Raw genomic sequence first — 21,040 nt, forward strand, 5'->3', positions numbered from 1 at the left:
ATAAGAGGCTGGTGGTCGATGTCCGCTACCCAGGCTCCAATAGCAGCTCCTGTGCACTCGCCAGCAGGGTCCTGGGGAAAGTTTGCAGAACCTCACTACCGATATTGAGCTGTTGGCGTTGCACTCCCTGCCAGGGGCGCCTCAGAACACCGTGGCTTTGATCGGCACTGAGACCTTTCTAGACGCCATCGGAGATTCCGAGGTCTAGCACCAGGTACGTCTCGGGCACCCTAATTCGATCCCCGCTACTTTGAGTCTCGCCATCGAGGAGACTGGCAAGTGGTGCAAGCGAGGCTCCTATCAAGACGCCACTTGCGGAGGAAGCGGGCCGACCTGGAGCGGGGATGCAGCGATGCTGCCGTGCTCTGCCAGAGGCTGCATATCTCGGCCAGGCCAACAAGGTGCTTGAGGAGCTCGAGTCACGGGCCTCTCAGGCTCTCAAGAGTGCACAGGCCTTTAAGACACGGAATGCTGAGGTCCAGGAACTGTTGCACGAGGAGGCCAAATGCAACTGGAGAAGCAGGTCGCCACCCTCATGCAGCAGGTGGCTGAGCTCAAGAAGGCGAACGAGGAGGGCAAGGTGGCTGCGCAGGTGGAGGATGCCCACAAGCTGCTCCAGAAAGACATGGAGGCCTAGTAGCGGCAGATCCAGGAACTGCGTGCCCTCAACGACAAGCTGGACAAGTCCAAGCGCAAGCTCCAGGCTGAGGTCGAGGATGTCACCATCGAGCTGGAGAAGCAGAGAGCCAAGGTTTTTGGAGCTGGAGAAGAAGCAGCGCAAGTTTGACCACTGCTGGCAGAGGAGAAGACCGTGTAGGAGCGGCTAGCCACCGAGTGAGACACGGCCGAGTGGGAGTGGCGCTAGAAGGATACCCGCATCCTGGCCTTGGCGTGGGAGCTCGAGGAGCACAACGACACCCTCAAGAAGCTTGAGCGGTTCCGCAAGCAGTTGCAGCTGGAGCTGGAAGACTTGGTTAACTCGCAATGCCCCGCAAATCGAAATGAGCATGAGTTGGAGAAGGCCAAGCGTTCCCTGAAGACTCAGCTGGCTCTGCAGAAGACGTGTCTGCAGAAGCTGTAGGAGGAGCTGCAGCTGGCCGAGGACGTCAAGCCGCGGCTGGACGTCACCCTGCAGGCACTCAAGGCCCAGCACGAGCGCGACCTGCAGACATGCGACAAGCTGGCCGAAGAAAAGCAGCGGGCCCTCACCAAGCAGGTTCGAGATCTGGAGGCGGAGCTGGATGAGGAACAGAAGCAGCAGTCGGCAGTCCTGACATTTCGCAAGAAGCTCGAGGCAGCTATCCAAGAGGCCAACTGGCACATGCAATCGGCGAACAAGGCTAAGGAAGAGGCCATGGAGGCACACGGTCGAAAAGCCGAAGCCCGAGCCAAGGAGTTGAGCACGAAACTGGAGACGCTGAAGACCAGGCACGTGAAGGAAATCAAGAGCCTGGAGAGAGGCTGTTGGTCGAGTGTAAGCGGAAGGAGCAGGAGTCATTGGAGCGGTTGTTACCTGCAGTCCAGGTGGATGGTGGTCTGGTCCACTTGGAGTGGTTGGTGTGCTTTGAGAGGGAGCTGCGGGTATGGCTCAAGAAGCTACAGTTACGGCATGGTATGGGCGACCACCTTGCACAGAAGGACGGTTCCTCCACTGTAGATGTGGAGTGCCTTCAGCAGCTCATCGAGGTCAACACTCTGCTGGACAGATGTGTGCCTGGAGAGCGAAGCTCGGAACGAATCGATGGGCACACTCAGCTGGACAGATGTGTGGCTGGAGAGCGAAGCTTGGAACGAATTGATGTGCTCATGTTGAAGGCTTGGTTCGCAGTTTTGGTTTTCGCTTTCGTGGTTGCAGGGAATGTTTTGTGCGGCGACACAGAGCAGGCATTCGATGGAGATACCTTGTAGAAAGGAACAACATTGAACATATGCAAGTCCAAACTGGCGCCTGAGGTACAGGAGCCCACGAAAACTGAAGGTGTTGAGGGAGAGACCAAGGACGAGACCAAGGCCGCAGAGGGCAGCAGTGGTGAGGAAGACCAGGGAGACAAGTCTGTGAAAGCGGAGGCCGAGGATGAGGACTCTTTATCGAGCAAGGAGGGTGAAGAGGAGGACGAGCACAAGCCCAAAAAGCTGAAGGTCGACACGGCGTCCAAGCTAACAGAGGTGGACATTGAGGCCATGGGTGTCATCATTTAGCTGAACGTCTTCAAGCTCAATCAGTCCAACTTTGACCAGATGGTCAACAATGCGCGCTGCCCGCTCACAAACTTCTACGCTCCTTGGTGTGGGCAGTGCGTGAAACAGGAACCCAAGTACCCTCGCGTGGCCATCGCACACTGGAGTGAGCGGCCATTGCCGTGGGGCAGTATCACTTGAAGAAATTTTGAGCATTGAGTGGCCTCCACGGACTTTGACTTGAACTGCGATTTTACTTGAAGATTTCCGAATGGTGTGTTGGTACGGTCTTGCGTGTTATTGCTATCATTCATTGCCTGTGTAGTCTATGTTTTCGTGTGTGTGTGTGAGGTTGGACACAAACAGTGCATTTCCTGTTTCTCTGCCTTCTCCCCCCCAGTGGGAAGATGTTACAAGGAAGTGCAGTGCAAGCGCGTGGATGGGAGATGAATGAGAAAGAAGAGAACGATGGAGTCGGTGTTCGGCGAGTGACCGTGTCTGTTTCTGTGACTGCGTCTGTCTCCCGTGTCTGTGATCCTTCCCCGTATGCGTCTATGTCCTAAGTGTACACCTACCCTATAACAATAGTATTTGACTTCAGTGCTCTAATGCTTCCTTGATATCATGTACAGTTTCAATTAGTTGTGTGACACTTGACAACCATATACGTATGTGTTTGGAAGCAATGTACTCTAGCATATTACAAGAACATGAGCGCAATTGGTTGGTAACTGAACACACATTTTGGGTTACTCTTTACTTATTCGCCAGTACATCAGGATCGAGTGTGCCAGATGACTGTGATTTCTGGAATACAAATGTATTTAGCTGCCCATTCAGCATATCCTTAAAGTCAAGTGTTTGGTTCCCTGCCAGGGGGACGCAGTGGTTACAGCGCTTGACTACTGTGCCCACGGATGCGGGATCGAATCCCTGCCTCGGCAGCCGCTTTTCAATGGAGGCGAAAAGCAAGGCGCCCGTGTGCTGTGCGATGTCATTGCACGTTCAAGGACTCCGGGTGGTCGATTTTCTGGAGTCCCCCACTACGGCGTCTCTCATAGCCTGAGTCGCTTTGGGACGTTAAATCCCACAAACCAAACCAAAAGCATTTGTTATTTCATCAGCATGGTATTTCATGCATGAGCTCTTAGAATAATGCATTTTTACTCTAGCTCACTTGCAAATGTTGCCCCATAAAGACGGCACAATGTCTTTACCAAAACATATGCGTTCATATATGCAGCCTGTAAGTAGGTATATCTGTGCTCTTGATGCTGTCACAAGAACCGAGCATAAATATACAAACGGGCAGTTGGACACAGCAATGGGAAGCCTTTCGGTGTGCAGTAAAAATTGCATGCCAGAACTAGTGTTTAACATGCTTTTTGGTTCTGGCTATACAAAGCAGCTTGAAAAACAGGGAAATTACAGAGGCATTTTTCATAAGAACTCTAAACAAGATCAAGAACATGCTCTGAAACTTGCCACACTGCTTCCTGTGAGGCGCGTGACCGACCAGTGTAAGAAGCCGTAAGTTAAATGCACTGCAATTACTGCCTGGCAGAAAAATTACAGACTGTGTGTCAAGTGTCCAGCAACTGCCAGAGTAAAATCACTTGAAATATTGCCCTACACATATGGTGGTTATTGGGTCTCATGTCTCCACATTCCTTTGAAAATAGAGAGAGCTCTATACTGGCTCCCTGTTTCTCTTCCTGTGGTATCAAAACCTTTAGTTTTCAGCTAGTATTGACTTGTTCTTTCAGTGTATGCACAATTTCAGCTTGGTAGTAATGCAAGGAGCTGTGTGTTGCTTTCATGTATGAAAACATTCTGCCGATGGTTGCCCTAAGGGGGAAATGAGCTGGGGCATAGTTCACTTCCCTAGGGAAAGTTCTGACATGCAGTCTACTAATAATTCATTGGTGCACAGTCAATTTATTTATAGCTTCACTACTCACCTCAAGTACATATAGGTACACCATTCAAAAGCTGAATATATTTATGAGCACTGCTGAGGTTTGTTACCTTGAATAAGGTGCGAAGGTGTTTGTATGCCCTTTGCTCTTGTTGCTGCCTTCCTAAAGTACATTAGGTTGTGCACACTCAAAATGGAGAGCTCTGTTGTGTTTGTCCTCCAGAGGTTTAAAGGGAACCAAACAGACTTTCAGACTTTGTAGTTGATGTGGTTTTCTTTTTAGACTAGTTATCTATTGGATATGCAAATGACTAGGTTGTTGGTTTCCCCATTGTAGCTTTCAACGCAAAAAACGATGAGCTTCATGTACATAAGACAAAATGAGCAGTCATGCATTATGTAGCTACTGAAAATGATAAGAAGTAGCGTCAGAAGGTTCCTGCATTGTTGACTGTTCAGGCACATGGTATAGTATTCATAGACTCTGTGGCTGTCTTGCTGCAGTATAATCCAACTGAAGCGGCAGGTTGGAAAGCATATAGAAGTGCTGTACAAATTTCATTAAATGTGTATATTGTTACGGACGACAAGGAAGAAGAAGCGAGCAGTGGCGCGGGCAGGAGCGCTCGCGCTAGGCCCGCGAACATTCATTAAACGTCATCTACCATCGTCATCGGTCATGTTCTGTCTCCTGTCTTCATCGGCTTGCCGCTTCGTAACATTTGGTGGAGGTGCGGGGTACGGCATCCCCATCCTCGCCTTGGAGCATCGACGCCATTTTCAAGCTGGGACCATCACCGAGGGCCCAGGGACATCGCCGAGCAGCCTCGCCCCAGCCCTTCAAGCCCAGACCTGAACAACTACCACCGCCCAGCCCCCAGCCCGGACCTGAAGACAAGGAGAAGAGACATACCGATCAGAACCGAGATGAAGGACCCGAAAGACCCAAATGACCCGAAGGAACCGGTGGACACGAACACGCAACCCCCGCCCAAGCTGCCCGACGTGACCTCGAGCCATTGGTCCCATGGACTCTGGTGACGGATGGTTGACAGCTCCAAGGGAGGCGGATCACCCACGCATCAGACATCGTACCGGCAAGCCGTTCTATTTTTCCTTCTTCCTTTTCTTCTTCAAGCATCCAGACACGCCCATCATCATGCCATAAAATCATTAACATCGCTAAACTTCCTCGTCCACGATCGGGACGATCGCTCGGTGGCCCCGGGTCATGTTACGGACGACAAGGAAGAAGAAGCGGGCAGTGGCGCGGGCAGGAGCGCTCGCGCTAGGCCCGCGAACATTCATTAAACGTCATCTACCATCGTCATCGGTCATGTTCTGTCTCCTGTCTTCATCGGCTTGCCGCTTCGTAACAATATCACAGAGGACGTCTGGAGGTAACAATAGAGTAATTCAGGAATGCTACTGATGAAGGTAAGAAGTTAGTAAAATGAAGGCTCTGGAAATCGCCTCTTGCCAGGACCTAAAAAAGAACTGGCACTCTGATTCATGCTATGGCTACATTATTCCACTGCAGGCATGCATACGTGCTGGTCCGTGTCATAAACAAAGTGCAAATTGGGAGGAAACTATGGCGCATTCGGTTGGGGGGACGAGAGTAGAGGCGCCGAGCAGTACAGAGCAGTAAAGGAGCATGCCGAGCGAGAGTGTAACTGTCCTCCCACGGGAATGCTCTCTGTGCGTCGAGAGCAGTGCGCCACGACCATGTGACCGCACTTCTCTCCCCAGCATTCTCCGCCTGCCCACATCGGCAGCAGTTGCAAACCCGAGGAGAGGCCAACGCTCCATGTAGAACCGCTTGATTTCTGTCTTCGTTCTCACAGCGTGGCGATCTACCTCCTTTGGCCCTTTCGACGCCAGCAGCGGCTCTCAAACATGCATACAGCACCTGAGCATTGCTTTCCGCTCGCCGAGCGCTAACGCTTTGAAGCCGCCATTTTGAGTGTCGCCGGCTCAAGAGAGGAAAAAAAAAAAAAGATGGCGCGGATATGATGCTTTATGCCGTGTGACTTCCTCTACTCTCGCTTTAGACAAGGGAGCAGCTGGGAGTGATCTCGGGTGCTCTCAGCGGAGGAAAAGCCTTCCTCTTCTACCATTGGAAGCCGGTGGTTCTACTTGTGCTCTCCCACTGAAGAGTGCCCGCTTGTCAGAGAGCACTTTCAAAGTGCTCTCGAGTGCGCCTGCTCTCCCACTCAAATTCGCCATTAGTTTTAATCACGTGTGGGCTCCTGTGCTGCCATGCAGGGCAGCAAGTAGCGGCATAATTGTTTTAGAGCAACGAAGAGCACATACTTCTTGCTGGTTACATCGATGTGTTGTGCAAAGAGGTATTCAATACAAAATGCACTCCTGGTAGAGGTTTGAAGTGTGTTATTAGCAATGACCATAGCTCATAGCGTCTCAGCAGCATAGCTAGCAGTTGACGAGTGGGATGTGCAAAAGGAAAAATGGTCTTTCAGGCACGAGAACCTAATAACCCGAGTACGCTGCTTTTTTTTTTTTTTACATGTGGTGTCATCCGGTGCCATTAATGCGACTCAAGTAAAATTACGGTGCACGGCAGCTTGCCAGATGGTGCCACTGGTCTAATAGGCGGCCGTAAATGGCTGGGTTAGAAGTTTTGCTCAGACTAACTATATCTCATACCTTTGCAATGTCGTTATTTAAGGTAGCAAATTAAAAAGGCTATTCACTCTTAGTACTTCTTCAGCTGACGTTATTAAGTAGCAACACTTAATGCAACAACACACGAGAATTTCTGAAAACCTTTTGATAGTAAGCATGCCACCTGGGGATGTTTATGCCTTGGAGGACGGAACTGTGGCAGACAGTAGGAGTTGAAAATGTAGCCATTAAATGTATTACTGCATTATAGAATGTGAGATGTGAACTAAAACTTTCCAGAAAAACTATCCAACCTTATGAGTGCATGCCTGGCTATAAAGCCTCTGTAATTAAGACACTTCCAGTATTACTAGATAGCTGCCAGAGATTGATAAGAAAACTCTATTTTTTTAGTACAGGGTATTACTGTGGCAATTTGTCTCTTTGATTGATTGAATGTCCTTTATTGAATGGGAAGGCTCATGGCCATGGATGGGGATAAAGGGGAGTAGACATAATCTTCATTGTTTAGGTCGTCACTCGAATCACATTGCTCTAACCAGGCCACTAAGCAAGCCATACTTGGCAAATATCATCTGTGTGTTAGCATCAGTTTCTAGAAGGGAACGGTAGTTCAGGCGGTAGGGTTCGATCTCGGGGCGTCCAGTAGAAAAAGCAGGGCATTCCCAAAGTAAATGAGATATGCCGCCGCAGGTTAGAGTCGTACAGTGGGGGCACGTAATCATTTTCTCCTTATACTGACGCCAGCGGGCCATAATACGTGGCGTGTAAGCAGCATGGGCGATGAGCTTATTCAAAAATACTTCTTGACTTCGGGTGAGGTGGGTTCTTCTCGTAAAAGGTGGGTCTGGTGTGGCCACCTGCATGCGATGCTGACTGAGGCTACGAAGACTGGTCCGAGTATAGTGCATAAGGGCAAGAGAAGGGGTGAGTTGCCCGCCCAAGGTCGAATAAGGATGAAGCAAGGGGGGTGGGGAAGTAAATGTGGACATCCCACCTGCCAAGGCAGCCGCGGCGTGTGCCGCCGCATTGCCCCCTGATTCATCCGAGTGACCTGGGGTCCAGTGAATAGCGACAGTTCTGGTCGCGAGTTGGTGGCGTTTAAGGAGGCGTTGTATAGCCGTAGCTGTTGCATCTTGTGAACTCGGAGTAGCGATTTCCTTGTAAGCTTCAAAGGAATCAGTAAGAATACGTAGTGACCCAGTTCCGGTGCAAGGCACTCCTGACAAGGCTCCCCAAATCGCGAGGAGTTCAGCGTGAAGAGGGGTACCCTGAGGTAGATGGCAGGCATAAGCGCCTGAAAGGGAAGGGTTGTCATCGCATACCCAGGCCATAGATGCGAATTCGCTTGTAATCGATGAGTCGGTGTATATGTCAGTCGTATCGGGGATTCGCTCTTGTCGGTGATGGGCAGCTAGGAGCTCCCGGGGAATGACAAAATCGCGGTTTATAGGTCGGCGATGGACGCGTGTGACTACTGGCATCTCCCAAGGGGGAAGTGATGCATATAGGGCTGGCGTTTTGTCGTTACGCTGTTCATCCCAGGCCAGCAGGCGACGCCCCTGGACAGTGTTCTCTAGACGTATTCGATGACGCGTCTGTGACTCTGTAACGATGGTAGTGAGCGGTGGAAGAGCGGCCAAACGCTCAAGTTCGGCTATATGAGTGTGCTTAGGTAGACCGGTAATAGTGCGTAGTGTTGCGCGATGAAGGCGTTCGACCTTAGCGAAGTCAGTCTTCGACAGTTGGAGGACCGGTGTGCCATAGAGGATTTTTCCGACCGCCGCTGCTCTGGCCATCGCACGGCAGGCATGCTGCCGCGCACCGCCGTGCCGGTTGGACAGGCGACGAATAGTATGTAGCAGTGCTGGCCAAAGGCGTGGTAACTGATGAACCCATTTCTGGGGGCTGTTGCAGCTTGATATGGGCAGGCCAAGAATGCGGATTTGCCCATTTGAGGAGGTGATGGTGTTGCCTCCGATGTGAAGATGGATCTGCATACTGGGGTTGGTTTTATGTTTTCCGTCGATACTAATCAATTCTATTTTATGTGGTGCGAGTTCGAGGCCAATTTTGGTTAGTGTATCTTCAAGACAAAGAAGGCCCGCCTGAAGTTCAGTCTCCATAGAATATTTGTCTACGTAATCCGCTGCCTCAGTCCAGACGGTAATATCATCGGCATATATAGCGAATCTTGCGCTTGTGCTGATTTCCAGATTCTCGGCGACGCGTGTCATGGCCAAGTTGAACAATATGGGTCCGAGAATGGAGCCCTGAGGTACACCCCTATCCAAGTAATAGGTTTTGGGCACCCATCCCGGAGCTTTGCCATGTAGCTGAATGGGTCTAGATGTCAAAAAATTGCGGATCCAGATTTGGGCACGATTACTAGGAAAGCGTTTGGCGAGTTCCTCCAGGATAACCTCATGGCGAACATTGTCAAAAGCTTTGTGTATATCGACAGCCAGGAGATAGTCAGGTAGCGTTTTACGATGAGCTCTATTCAGAACTCTTCGCAAAAGCCAAAGGCAGTCATGCGTTCCAAGGTTAGGGCGGAAGCCGGCTTGAGCTGGATGAAATCCAGGACTGACGTATTCAATGTAGTGACTAATCCGGGTATGCAGCAGGCGCTCGATGAGTTTACAGAGATGTGAAGTCAGTGCAATTGGACGCAAATTACTAGAAAGTCGAGGGTTCTTGCCAGGTTTAGGGATAGGAAGAATAAGAGAAAGCTTGAGGTTATCCGGTACCGTTCCGGTCTCCAGTAAGAATTAATGATGTCGAGAAGGGCATCCCGGGCTGCCGAGTCGAGATTGCGAAGCTCCCGCCAACTAACTCGGTCATGCCCGGGTGTGGCGCGAGCTCGGCCTCTTCCGAGGGCTGCTTGCAGTTCTCCCTTTGAGAATGGGCGATCCAGGTCTGGATCAGGGTTTCCGACTGGGAAAATGGAAACTGCTGGTGGAGGCGTTAGGCTGGCGTGTGGGAAAAAGGTGCGTATAACTTCATCTTCAACATCAGCCGGGTTGCCATTGAGAAGGAGATCGGCGAGAGGTGGTGCCCCGCGTGCCTTGCCATTTAGGCCACGAAAGATGCGCCAAAGTTGTGATAGGCCCGGTACTTGTCCAAGACGGTCGCATGTAGAGTGCCAAGCCTCACTTTGCAGGTGAAGCTGGTATGCCCGGATAAGCTTGAATTGTCGTCGAAGAAGCACGAGATCTTTGTGACGTTTTCCGCGTGTCCGAAAACGTTGCGTGAGGTGATCTGCGCGACGCCAAAGGTTAGCCAGGTGAGCATCCATGCCAACTGTGGAATCGTCACAGGGGATATATTCGACAGCTTGAGTGCGGGCATCTCGGAGTACAGACAGGAAGGAGTCAATATCCGAGAAGGGGGTCGTAGTATTAGCACGAAACTTGTCCCAGTTGAAAAACGAACGTGTTGTCCGAACGCGAAGACATTTACGATTGAGAGTGAGCAAGATGGGCAAGTGATCACTACCCCAATAATTAGAAAGGACTTCCCAGCGCCGAAGAAGACGCGGTGATGAGAATGTAAGGTCCAGTGTAGTGTCTGCTTGAGAGGGATGGAGACCGATACGGGTCGGCACGTTAGGTTCGTTGCACAGGGTAAGAAGAGTTTGATCAAGGGCGTCATATAGGTGTTTACCACGTTGGTTAGGCTGAGATGAGTTCCAGGCTGCGTGATGTCGTTGAAATCTCCGCCAATAAGAATAGGATAAGGGTGTGCTGCGTTTTCAAGGTCAGGGAGCCAAGTACAGGGTTCTGCCATGACGTTACCTGGCCGGAAATAGGCCGATGCTACGACGAAAGGTTTTTGGCCAGGGGGGAAGATTTTTACTGCAACAATCTCACGAGTGGAAGAGCAAAGGGATTGAAGCGAGAGCTGAGTGGAAGGACAATCGTTTCGGATTAAGACGGCCACCTGTCCCTCTGAACGGCCATTTTTATGTTGGATAGTAGGTGTCTGGTAAGTGCAGTAACCAGGAATTTTACAAGGGCCGCGCGTTTCTTGAAGAAGTATGAAAAGAGGACGGCGCTGAGGCACAATTGTACGAAGGGTAGGACCGTTCTGATTGAAGCTTCTGCAGTTCCATTGAATCCCATGAGCCATAGTGCTCATGAAAGGGGCACAGATTTACGGCGCTTACTATCGTCTGTGAGTGTGGTACGTTGGAACTCCTCAAACATAGTCTGCAGATGGCTCTGCATGGAAGTGAGGGCAGCAGTAAGAGTTGCATTAACTTCCTTTCGCAGAGTTTCTTCCAGCTTCTGTGTCTCTTGGGCGCGTTCCTGTCGGATTAGCCCGAGCATGTGGGTATAGGCGGAATCGGACGCTGTGACCGGTTGCGGCCGGCGGGTAGGCGAACGGCTTTTGCGGCCCTTCTGTGAGCGGCTGCGTTGCGGAGTCTGGGAACGAGTTCGGGTGTCCATTGTTATCTTGTCCTTAGTTATCATCTCCCGGAGACGCTGATTTTCCTGGCGTAGTTCAGATATTTCTGCTCTGAGGCTCTCAATGACCTCGGCTAAACCTGGAGAAGAGGTCTTTTCAGCATATGATACATGTTTGGAGACAGTATGTGAGGATGTCACCTGATGCGTATTCGGATCATCCGACTCCTTAGGTGCCGATTTGTCGACAGGCTTTGCATAAGCTCGAGCCGAGCGCTGGGCACTCAGGGCGATATGCGTGGAAGCGCCGCAGGCTACGCAATGAGGAAACTGCTTGCAGCCGGGGTCCTCAGGATGCGGGTTCTTACCGCAATCCCGACAAACGGCGGGAAACGAGCAGTATTTGGCTACATGGCCGATGCGGTGACAGTTATAACATGCGACTGGGCGCGGGCGGTATTCACGGATTTGTGTAATCTCGTAGTCGAATACTAGCCGAGAAGGTAATGCGTCTGATGCGAAGGTCAGAAGTAGCAAATTTGTCTTGCCGAGCATGCGTATGTCTGTGATTTCAGCTGTCTCGCAGCGCAGATGTGCCATGATATAGTCCATCGTGAGGCCTTCTCTAATTCTGATCACACCTCGCGTGCTGCCAACCGCAGGCTGTTTCAGTGGGGACGTGTCCACATCAAACGCTTGGACAGAATCCCGCGTTCGTGCGATTAAACGGGTCAATGTACACAGCTTCTTGAAATGCTCAGCGTCCCTGACAGTTATGCAGATGCAGTTAGCAGCAGAATCAAAGCGGAGAATGGCCATATCCGAAAAATACTGAGACGGAGCGCTTTGCTCTATTGCGTTAGTAATAGCCTGTTTCGGGATGTTTGTGACATGCACTTTGTTAAGTGGCCTGAACAGTGAAATGAGGACGACTCACCCGTTCTGTGTGCAGACGTTGCGGGGACACTTGACGCTTGCGATAGGTTGAAGTCATGCTGCATCCTGTAGTTGTCTTAACCTGAGCAGGAGGGCTTGAAGAGACGGTCAGAGCTGCGGCATCCATTTCCTCGTGCACCGTTGGCAATAGCGGGTAATCAACGCTCCCTGTAGCTTGTGGCATTTGTGGCGTCAGAGGCAGCGTTCGGCTGGATGCGAAGTACGGCGCCGCGTCCATCTGTTCATGCCCCGCCGGTAAGAGTGGGTAATCACAACTTCTCGTAACTTGGCTTGACTGTGGGGTTGTAGTCGGTGTAACCTGTGGCGTTTGTGGTGTCGGAGTCAGCGTTTGGCTGGATACGTAGTATGGCGCAGCATCCATCTGCTCGTGACCCGCCGGTAATGGCGGATAATCGGAACGCCTTGTAACTTGGCTTGACTGTGGGGTCGTAGTCGGTGGTTGGCACGGAGTGAAGGTCGCCGGGCGTAAAATTTTGAAGGTCACATCTTCCGGATGCGCTGTGGCGGCAGCGCCGCCCGGCTGTGGCCCGGGAGCAGCCGTGGTCGTGGTGGGCCCTGAGGGCGTCGATTAGGCTTAGCCCGTCAGAAACGCTAGTCCTTGAAAGCTTCGAATCGAACAGCGAGCCGAAAATAAAATTGTTGCAAACAGGTGCCGAACACCTTCACTGACCGTTTCGAGTGGGTTCAGGCCATATCGGGTCTAAAATCCACATACACAATTCGAAAAACACGGAGCCGAGGTGAACCGCGTCAGCTCGCTCTCAAGCTGGTTATATCATTTGTCTCTTTAAAAATTTGCTTCATGATGACAAGGAGGTATAATGGCTTGGCATCATACCTGGAACAGTGCAACATTCACCTAACTCTCCTAACATATGGATAGAGCATAGGTCACACTCAACCCTGTAACTGTTTCCAAAGAGTCAGCAAAAGCATCCATAAATTCCCCATTGATATTAATATCTCCAAAGCACCAATACCAATGCCTTTTGATATCACAAGTCTCACATGAATGAAATTAGTCTTAGAAAGTCAGATTCTCAAAAGATTATATTATATAGTGATGTTCTGGGACATCCCCAGGAAGGCGCACAAGGATAAAAATGCTCCCAAGATATGAAACAGTGGGTCACCAGTGCTGCAATGTGACAAGGCTCTAGCTGGCCCATTCCTTTCTATGTGTGTGCCAGTTTTTGGCCTCTGTAAGCATTATAAACTGTTGTTCCCCAATTTCTATAATTAGCTTATTGGCAGGGGCTCTTGCAATACCTTTTATCTTCTGAACTGACAAAAAAAAGAAAAAAAAGACAAAACAAAGCATGCAAAAAAAGAGTAGACATTGCACCATGCAGTAAAAATCATTTCAGAAAATGACTGCCATGGGCACATCTAAGTATTAAAAGCTCTCTGTGGCAGGTGCATATATATAGGAATGCTTCGAACAAACTGAAATCAGGTCGTTTAAGGACAATATCCTTGATAAGTAGTACTGTAGTGAGTGCTTTTGATTTATGCCATGCATTCAAACATATTCTTGTGATTTTTACAAACTGTGTAGGTATCACATGCTGCTATATAAAATTAAATATCCATGTAGCAAAGCAGTGAAAAAGTGTTGCATAGTGTTGTGCCAAAATTAACAATAAATTTTTTTGCATGCGCATGCAAAGGTGGTGAAATTTAGCAATTGAAAAGGGCTTTTCAAACAACCCTTATTTATGAGCATGGAAGGACCATTCCAAAGTTTCAACGTGGTTCTGAAGGTGCTTGCAGAACTAGCTTCAAAAAGGGCCAAACTCCAGTTAGGTTGGCTTTTTTGCACAGCACCACCAGCACGCAGTGGTTGACCTTGCCACAAAAATGGCACTGCTTGGTATCGTAGAGCTTCATATATCCATTTACATCCAACCACGTTAGGTATAGGGAGTAAAAATTGTTTGTGTCTGCTAAAATATTTTGAAACAATTTGATATAGCAGAAAATTTGCCATATTTGTGTTCATCATATTGACGTTTAATATCAGCAATCATTGTCACTGTGATCCTATGGATCATCAAAGAAGATGAAGCTTGTTCGCTTCATGCTGGGAGCACATTAATTCTTCATGTGGCTGCTGCTTAGCAGCTAGATGTTGACACAATACAATTCCTGAGAAAAGAGAGAAACAAAAATAAAAGCAAAGAAAGCTCGTCAGCTGCATAATAGCAGAGTTTGCTATGAAAAAATCTGTCACTTGATAACCAATCTTTTCCACCTTACTTGTAAATGAGTTAAGTTGGCTAAGAACCAATATTATTTCTGAAGACATGCATATATATGGCGTTTATACTTCAGCGTCTACAAAGTGTAACTAAGATCTTCCATAGTGTAAGAGTAGTTATGATATAAATGCATTGATTCCTTAGCTGATAGCCTTCTTATCTCTTAATATGTAAGGCCTGCAAGTGGTATGAAATAAGTGAAACTTAAGACTTATTTATTTTGAAAAAGTTTGTATGAGCACCTTTCCAAGATGAAACTTAAAACCTACTTTGTTTAAGAGGGAAAAAAATGAGGGAACGGTACAGAAAAAAACAATAATGCTCACATTAAAGCCCGCAAAAAAAATTTGGTTCAATTACATTTTGTTATTGGAAAGTTAAAAAAAAGTAAATTAATGTATAGGAAAGGAAAGGTGTAGTATCAGTCACTTCTCGGTGGACATCTGAACCGGGCTATAAGGGAAGGAAGGTGGGAGTGAAAGAAGTGAGAGAGAACAAGGTGGTGTAGTTTAGGGCTCCAGAATACTTTAAGCCACCTGGGGACCTTGAACATACTACACTGAAATCGCATAGTGCACGAACACCTTTACACTTCATCTCCATTTAAATATGGCCACCTTGGTCGGGTTCTAATCTGGGAACTCATGTTCAGTAGCCGAGCATGTATACCATTGAGCCACTGTGATGGACGAGTTGGCAAATTCTAAGTTGTGCTTTTTTGGGGCCCATTGGAAGCTTGAATTGGAATTTCAGGAGAATTGTAACTGAATGCTCCAATTGGGCTGACCATAGTTTGCAACTTTCCAACTGGTTTCAGTTGTATTTTGAACCAATGGCCCAATGGGAGACATAAGCAAATTAACTGCTGACTCCCAATCTAACTGGATCACAAACAAACATGCATGACATATAAACCATAGGGACATTACAATCTTGAAGAGATGACACAACACCAAAGTGTTGTGCACTGAAAGAACTTTTTTCTGTGGTTTTCTTCTGTCACATGGACAAGTCCCAACTCGCTCGAACTTTATTTCCATAAAGGACCATGGAGGGAGTTCAGCCTCAATGGAGTTAGTTGTCACCGTGTCACAGTACAACATTTTGGGCGAGTTGGTTACATACATTCATTATTACAGCGCAAGGACGGCACAGAACAAGAGGAGGACACAACAGCGCTGTTGTGTCCTCCTCTTGTTCTGTGCCGTTCTTGCGCTGTAATAATGAAGACACCGTGTCACGCTGCTAAGAACGAGCTTCTCAGAGACGCTGTCGAGGTCCCATTAGGCCCTGTTCGTTTTGTGTATGCATATAAAATAATCAAGTTCAAAACATGTAAAAGAATTTTTAGCTGCTTTCTTTTCAACAGTTTGAATTAAATTTAAAATATAAATGTATTCTTCATTCATGTGAAAGGAATGCGCTGTTACTTTCACTAGCATAGCGGGTTTGTCTGTTCTGCTGGCCACAACGTGCTTGCGAAATTTTTGCGTGCATGCTTGGATATTTGCGCGCTTACTTTCTTCCATAGTTTGTGCTGTACTACAGTATTAAAATTAGTTATAAACGTAGAATTAATGCATATGTGTTTTTTTTTTAACCTGCACTGAAGCTCGCGAGGAACCAGAGTACTCCATTTACCTGCTCGAGGGAGCTGATAAGAACTCCTTACGCTAGGAACTTCCGTAAGCTTCCTTTCCTAAAGGACTGCCATGTGACACGACGCATATCTCCATTGAGATAAAGACTACCTTGGTTGAAGGGAGTTAAATGTAGTGCAGCCATGCCCATGTGACAGCAGTATTATAAACTCTATTCATGAGGCCAGGCCTCCTTTTGATGCCAGTGATGCTTGCCTGTTGAAAAAAGTTTTTGTTTTTAGTTACAACATCCCTGATTATGTGAATGATGAAAACAGCTGTACAGATTAAGCTGCTAATATTTTTTTTTCTTTACAAGACCCTAATTTAGCTCTTGTTGCTGTGTATTAATAACTGGCTTCTCACTGAACTTTCCAGCTGAAAGCTCCAATGGGACCTCAAATTGAAATGTACGAAGGTCCAAGCAAATGACAGCTTTGTCCAATTGGACATTCTAATTGGACCACCCAAAATGGATGATCCAACCTGTAAATCAATCAGACTACCTAATCGGAAGCAAGCAAAGCAATCAGGCTACAAAATTGGGTTCACAAATTGAGTTGCTCACCAATTGATCTCTTTTGATTCTGATAGATCAAATTGGAATGCACAGTTGGACACAGTGGTTTCTCAACAATGGCTCGATTCACAAGTGCAACAAAACAACTGGGGTCAGATGAAAAAAAAAAAAAAATTTGCTTCACAAGGAGATTGTCTAGTGGAAAGAGTAATTTCCAGCTGTTTTCAGGAATAAAGGCTGAAACACATGGCAGCGTTTCTTTGGCGTCGCGCCAGCGTCTCGGCTATCGGCATCGCCGGAGGCGCAATTCTGGCACTTGAAGCCAAGCGACGCTGAAAGGCGCAGGTATCTGGTGGTGCCAGATCTCAGGGTCGACGCCGGAAATGATTCGCCGGTGGGGGCGAATGACAAGCCACGCATGGGCAGCGGCAGTACCCAACGCCGCAGGTGCAACTTGCAAGAGCTCCTCTTTTGTCCACGCACACGCCTGCGCCTTTGCTCCCCTTGCCTCCCCCACCCTCCCCAGTAAGTTTCCGTCCTCACTGATTAATAGGACGCCAGTTCGTACGCCATGTTTAGTCACTCTCTCTGGCGTGCACCGAGCGACGACGCTCGTAGACGAGACGCTGACACGGCGCCGAAGAAACGCTGCCATTTGGTCGAGCCTTAACTTCTGAACAGCGTAGAAAATGATGCATACAAATGGATAGAACTATTTTCCAAAAAGTGACTTTTTGGGCATTTTTTTTTTGGCAAATTTGAAAGCTGTGTCCCCCCTTACGCAAAAATATCTGTCCCTGCAGTTGCAATGTTAAAAAAAAATAACATGAAGATTCAGCCTTCAGAGCATGCATTAGTGTGCACTTTCTTATGAAACATGATAGGTGTGATGCTCTGAATTTTCTGAAACCTGGAGAAACTTTCAATTCTGACTGCTATCACCCTGATTTTAATTCCTGTATTTACAAATCAAGGCCCAAAGAAGAGGTCTTTCACAATTAAAATGCCAAGTCTTGCTAACGCCGCCTTTAATACCATGGAACATATAGCCAAGTTTAGCTGGACTGTGATACCACGTTCATGGTCTTAAGACATGCCCAGATTTGTCACATAGCCATTTGAATCTGCTCAAACTAATGGAAAAAAAACAAAAGAAACTGTGGTGAACTAGAATTACAAGCATCTTCCTGTGATTCTAGTTCACACAAGAACTATGGAAAGACACCAAAGAGAAAAGCCCTGGAAGAGATTAATTATTCAAACACCCAGCTCTCGGAGAATGGGGAACAATTTCTCGGCAATAATGCCATCACGTATGCTGAAAAGCATTGGATATCCTCTGTTGACACAACACTTTACCAACTTAGCATGAATGTTATCATGAGTTAAAATGCATAGTCACTGATGTTAATTTCATGTAAAAACTGGGTGTGGTTTTGCCATTTGAGGAGGGCACTACAAAAAAGTAATGTCACATTTTTTTTACCACATGTATGGTTGATTATTGGCAATTTGAATTTGAAAGGGAGCAAAAGTGCTTTAATTATGGGAAGTTCAAATTAAAGGGAGCCTTTTAATTTTGGTTTTGATCAGTAACCAGAACTAATTATATACATCTGCAAATGACTCGCATATATAGTAGAGTGACCCTCATGCAATGATAGTGTTATCAGGTGTCTTACAAACCCAGTTTAACATGTCTCTTAGAATTTTAAATTTGTGTCAGTGCTTTTTATGAGTTTACAAGTAGTCTGCTGGCCTTTTCTACTACCTCTTCATTCTCACAACTACAATCAAAGGCAACCATGCAGAACATACATTTTGTTTCAGTGAACATACAGAACAATAGTATAGAGCCTCCTCACACCCCTATGTGCTGCAAGTTATGTAGCTCTGCAAGGTATGTAAAGGCAAAGTAACTTCCATGTTCATTTTATTACTGGTTTTGGAAATGGATAGAGTATATATACATGCTGATATTTCAGTACTCACATTCTGGGTTTATTATCGTGTAGTAGTAAAAATGTGCCCTGTGTGCCACTCGCTTGATGTCGTCTGATTTCTCCAAGGCTGAGAAGAAACGTTCAGCTGCCTTCCGCCGAATTTCAGGGTCCTCTTCATCCCACAGTAAATTCTCTTCCATCCACTCCTAAAACAAGCAATAAATGATTCATGAGCAGAGACCAAAAGCAAACTGTCTAAACACATCACTGCAGTACTCTTGCAATACACCCAGATCGACAGCAAGTGTGTGCATACAGTAAGTAAAGCAGCCATATTCAATAACAGTTCATAAAAGCAATATGTTTCTGGGCGAGTTGGTAGAGCATAACGGAAAACAGCACTAGCAGACGAAGGACAAGAAAAAGGACACACAACAGTGCAGTTGTGTGTCCTCCTTTTTCTTGTCCTTCGTCTGCTAGTGCTGTTTTCAGTTATAGTTCATAAGAAATGAAAATATGCCTCAGTTTAAAATTTCTAGCAATATAGCGCAATAATTAGTGTCCTTCACTAACAGCATTCAAATAAGATTTACGCCAGTCTATGCATGCCTGAAGACGGAGCAAAAGCTCTGTAATTGAATTGCATCTGCATCAGAAAATTTCAGCCACTTATTCTTAAGGTATGACGCGCACCCTCCCAATGCTCGAGTGTGTATAAGGACTGCATAAATTCAAAACAGGCTGTCTTTATTCTTGTCCGTGGTTGTCAGATTTCTTTCTTGTTTCATCAATTTTGCAGTGCGTTTTAATAAGAATCATTTACATATTTTCTGAAACCAAAGTGGAAAATCATTTCTCCCCTTTGTATAAAATGGTGTACGAAACATGTGACCGGCCCTTTCTCTCTCGCTATTTCCCATCCCACTTGTGCTTGAATCACTAGAGATTCCCCCCTGGTGGAGCCAAAATTTAAGCACTAAAGACAAGTGATCAGGAATAGCTGGTCTATGAACTGATGAGGGGACTTATGCATGACTGCCACTGTCACTAAATTATCACAGATCAAACACACATACCCACAGTAGGCTGTGAATGATTGGGCATCACGGCCAGGTCAAGGCTTCCAATTCGAATTCAACTGCTCGATCTAGCGGGCCTCCGCCAAGGGTTCGAGACAGGGGTAGAGGGGCCATGCCCCTGAGCCAGCAGTTTTGTACCAGAGATTAAAGGATATCAGTTTAACTTTCAACTTTACAGTTTTCTTGATCCAGCAGCTAATAAAATGGCTATCGGCTTTGTTTGCAGCCCACTGATACTAAAACCTTTTGTCCCTAAATTCATGGGCATATACAGTAAACTCTCGCTAATTCGACCCCGTTATCTGGAAATCTGGATAACTCGAATTAAGTGCGCTGACCCAGCCGGCGACCATGCAAATCATGGTGTCGGACGCTCGTTAATTCATACTTTTTAATTCATGCTATTCAGGCATTCAGGCCCACTTCGATTAATTCGGAGGGGGATCGCGTCGAGGTACGACCCGCGCGCAGCCTGTGATTACTTAAATAGACCTCTCGAGTGATTCAAGCACAGGTGGAAAGGGAAATAGATACGAGAGAGAAAGAAAGCGACTGGGTGTCCTGCTTTGCGCGTCATTTTGTACAAAGGAGAGAAACAATAGAGAATAATTAATCTGAAAACCATTGAAAAAAAAAAAAAAATGGCAGCCTGCTTCGCACTCATGCAGTCCTTACATTCGAGCGCAGGGGGTCTCAGACCCTTCTTAAAATACTGGTGGGGGGCCTCAGACCCCCAAGGACGACTTTAAGACCTTCCCGAGCCTGAACTGCGTGGAGCAGTGTTGCCCGTGAACTTCGTGCCCACTATGGTAGGCACGACGACGATTGGAAGTTTCCCATTTCCAAAATATAGCTCAGTCGTATAGTTTCTGTTAAGCGCATTCCTTCGCGCCATATTGTGACTCCAATAGGGCGCGCGCATAGGCCAGTCGAGCAGTTTCGGACGCTACTTGGCGCATCACTGGTCTAATTTTTATTTAGGGATGGTGGCACGCAGTTTTAGCGCCTACGCACGTACCTCTCGCGTGCGTCTGCATGCTGAAACTACGTGCCAGACGCGCGCAATTTCATCTCAATGCGCGCTTCACTGTGATGCTTCATTACGTGTGGTGAAGCATTCTCAAAATGCGACGGGGCCGTTTGTGAAGAAGCACCACAATCACTGCGTCGCTCTGCGAAAAGCGTAGCCCGATTTGGGGAGCACCTCTTACACGTTCTCGACAGAGTGTATACAGCAAAATACTTTGCGAAATTTGCGAAATTTTAGGAAAACCTGTTGTTCTGACCTCGGTTTTCGACTTTGGTTTTCTGCATTTGAGATGAAACTCAAGTGAGAACAATGATTTTTCCTAAAGTTTCGCAAAATTCTTTACTTTGTGCAATCTGTCGGGAACGCGCAGTGCTGATTTTGGTTTTAGGTAAAATTATGTTTATGTGAATGATTGGTGTTGCTTTTAGACAAAATTGACATTAGGTAAAATTAAGG

The 21,040-nt window shown here is 47.3% G+C and overlaps 1 long non-coding RNA gene across 9 annotated transcripts in view; it reads left to right on the plus strand.

The window, feature by feature from the left end:
* The window catches only part of LOC146205950 (uncharacterized), a 79,963-nt gene that overhangs the window by 27,955 nt on the left and 30,968 nt on the right, over positions 1–21,040 (plus strand). The window contains exon 4 of one of the 9 annotated variants that reach the window (XR_014704307.1): positions 2,579–5,402. The exons of 7 other annotated variants lie outside the window; for them this stretch is intronic. This is a non-coding gene — a long non-coding RNA (uncharacterized LOC146205950). Of the gene's footprint in view, positions 1–2,578; positions 5,403–21,040 lie in introns of those variants that run through there. One more of the 9 variants, XR_014704302.1, reaches the window with a different exon arrangement.

Source organism: Amblyomma maculatum, chromosome 1, assembly GCF_055883805.1.
Source record: "Amblyomma maculatum isolate TAMU_Amacu chromosome 1, ASM5588380v1, whole genome shotgun sequence".
NCBI classification, from domain to species: domain Eukaryota; kingdom Metazoa; phylum Arthropoda; class Arachnida; order Ixodida; family Ixodidae; genus Amblyomma; species Amblyomma maculatum.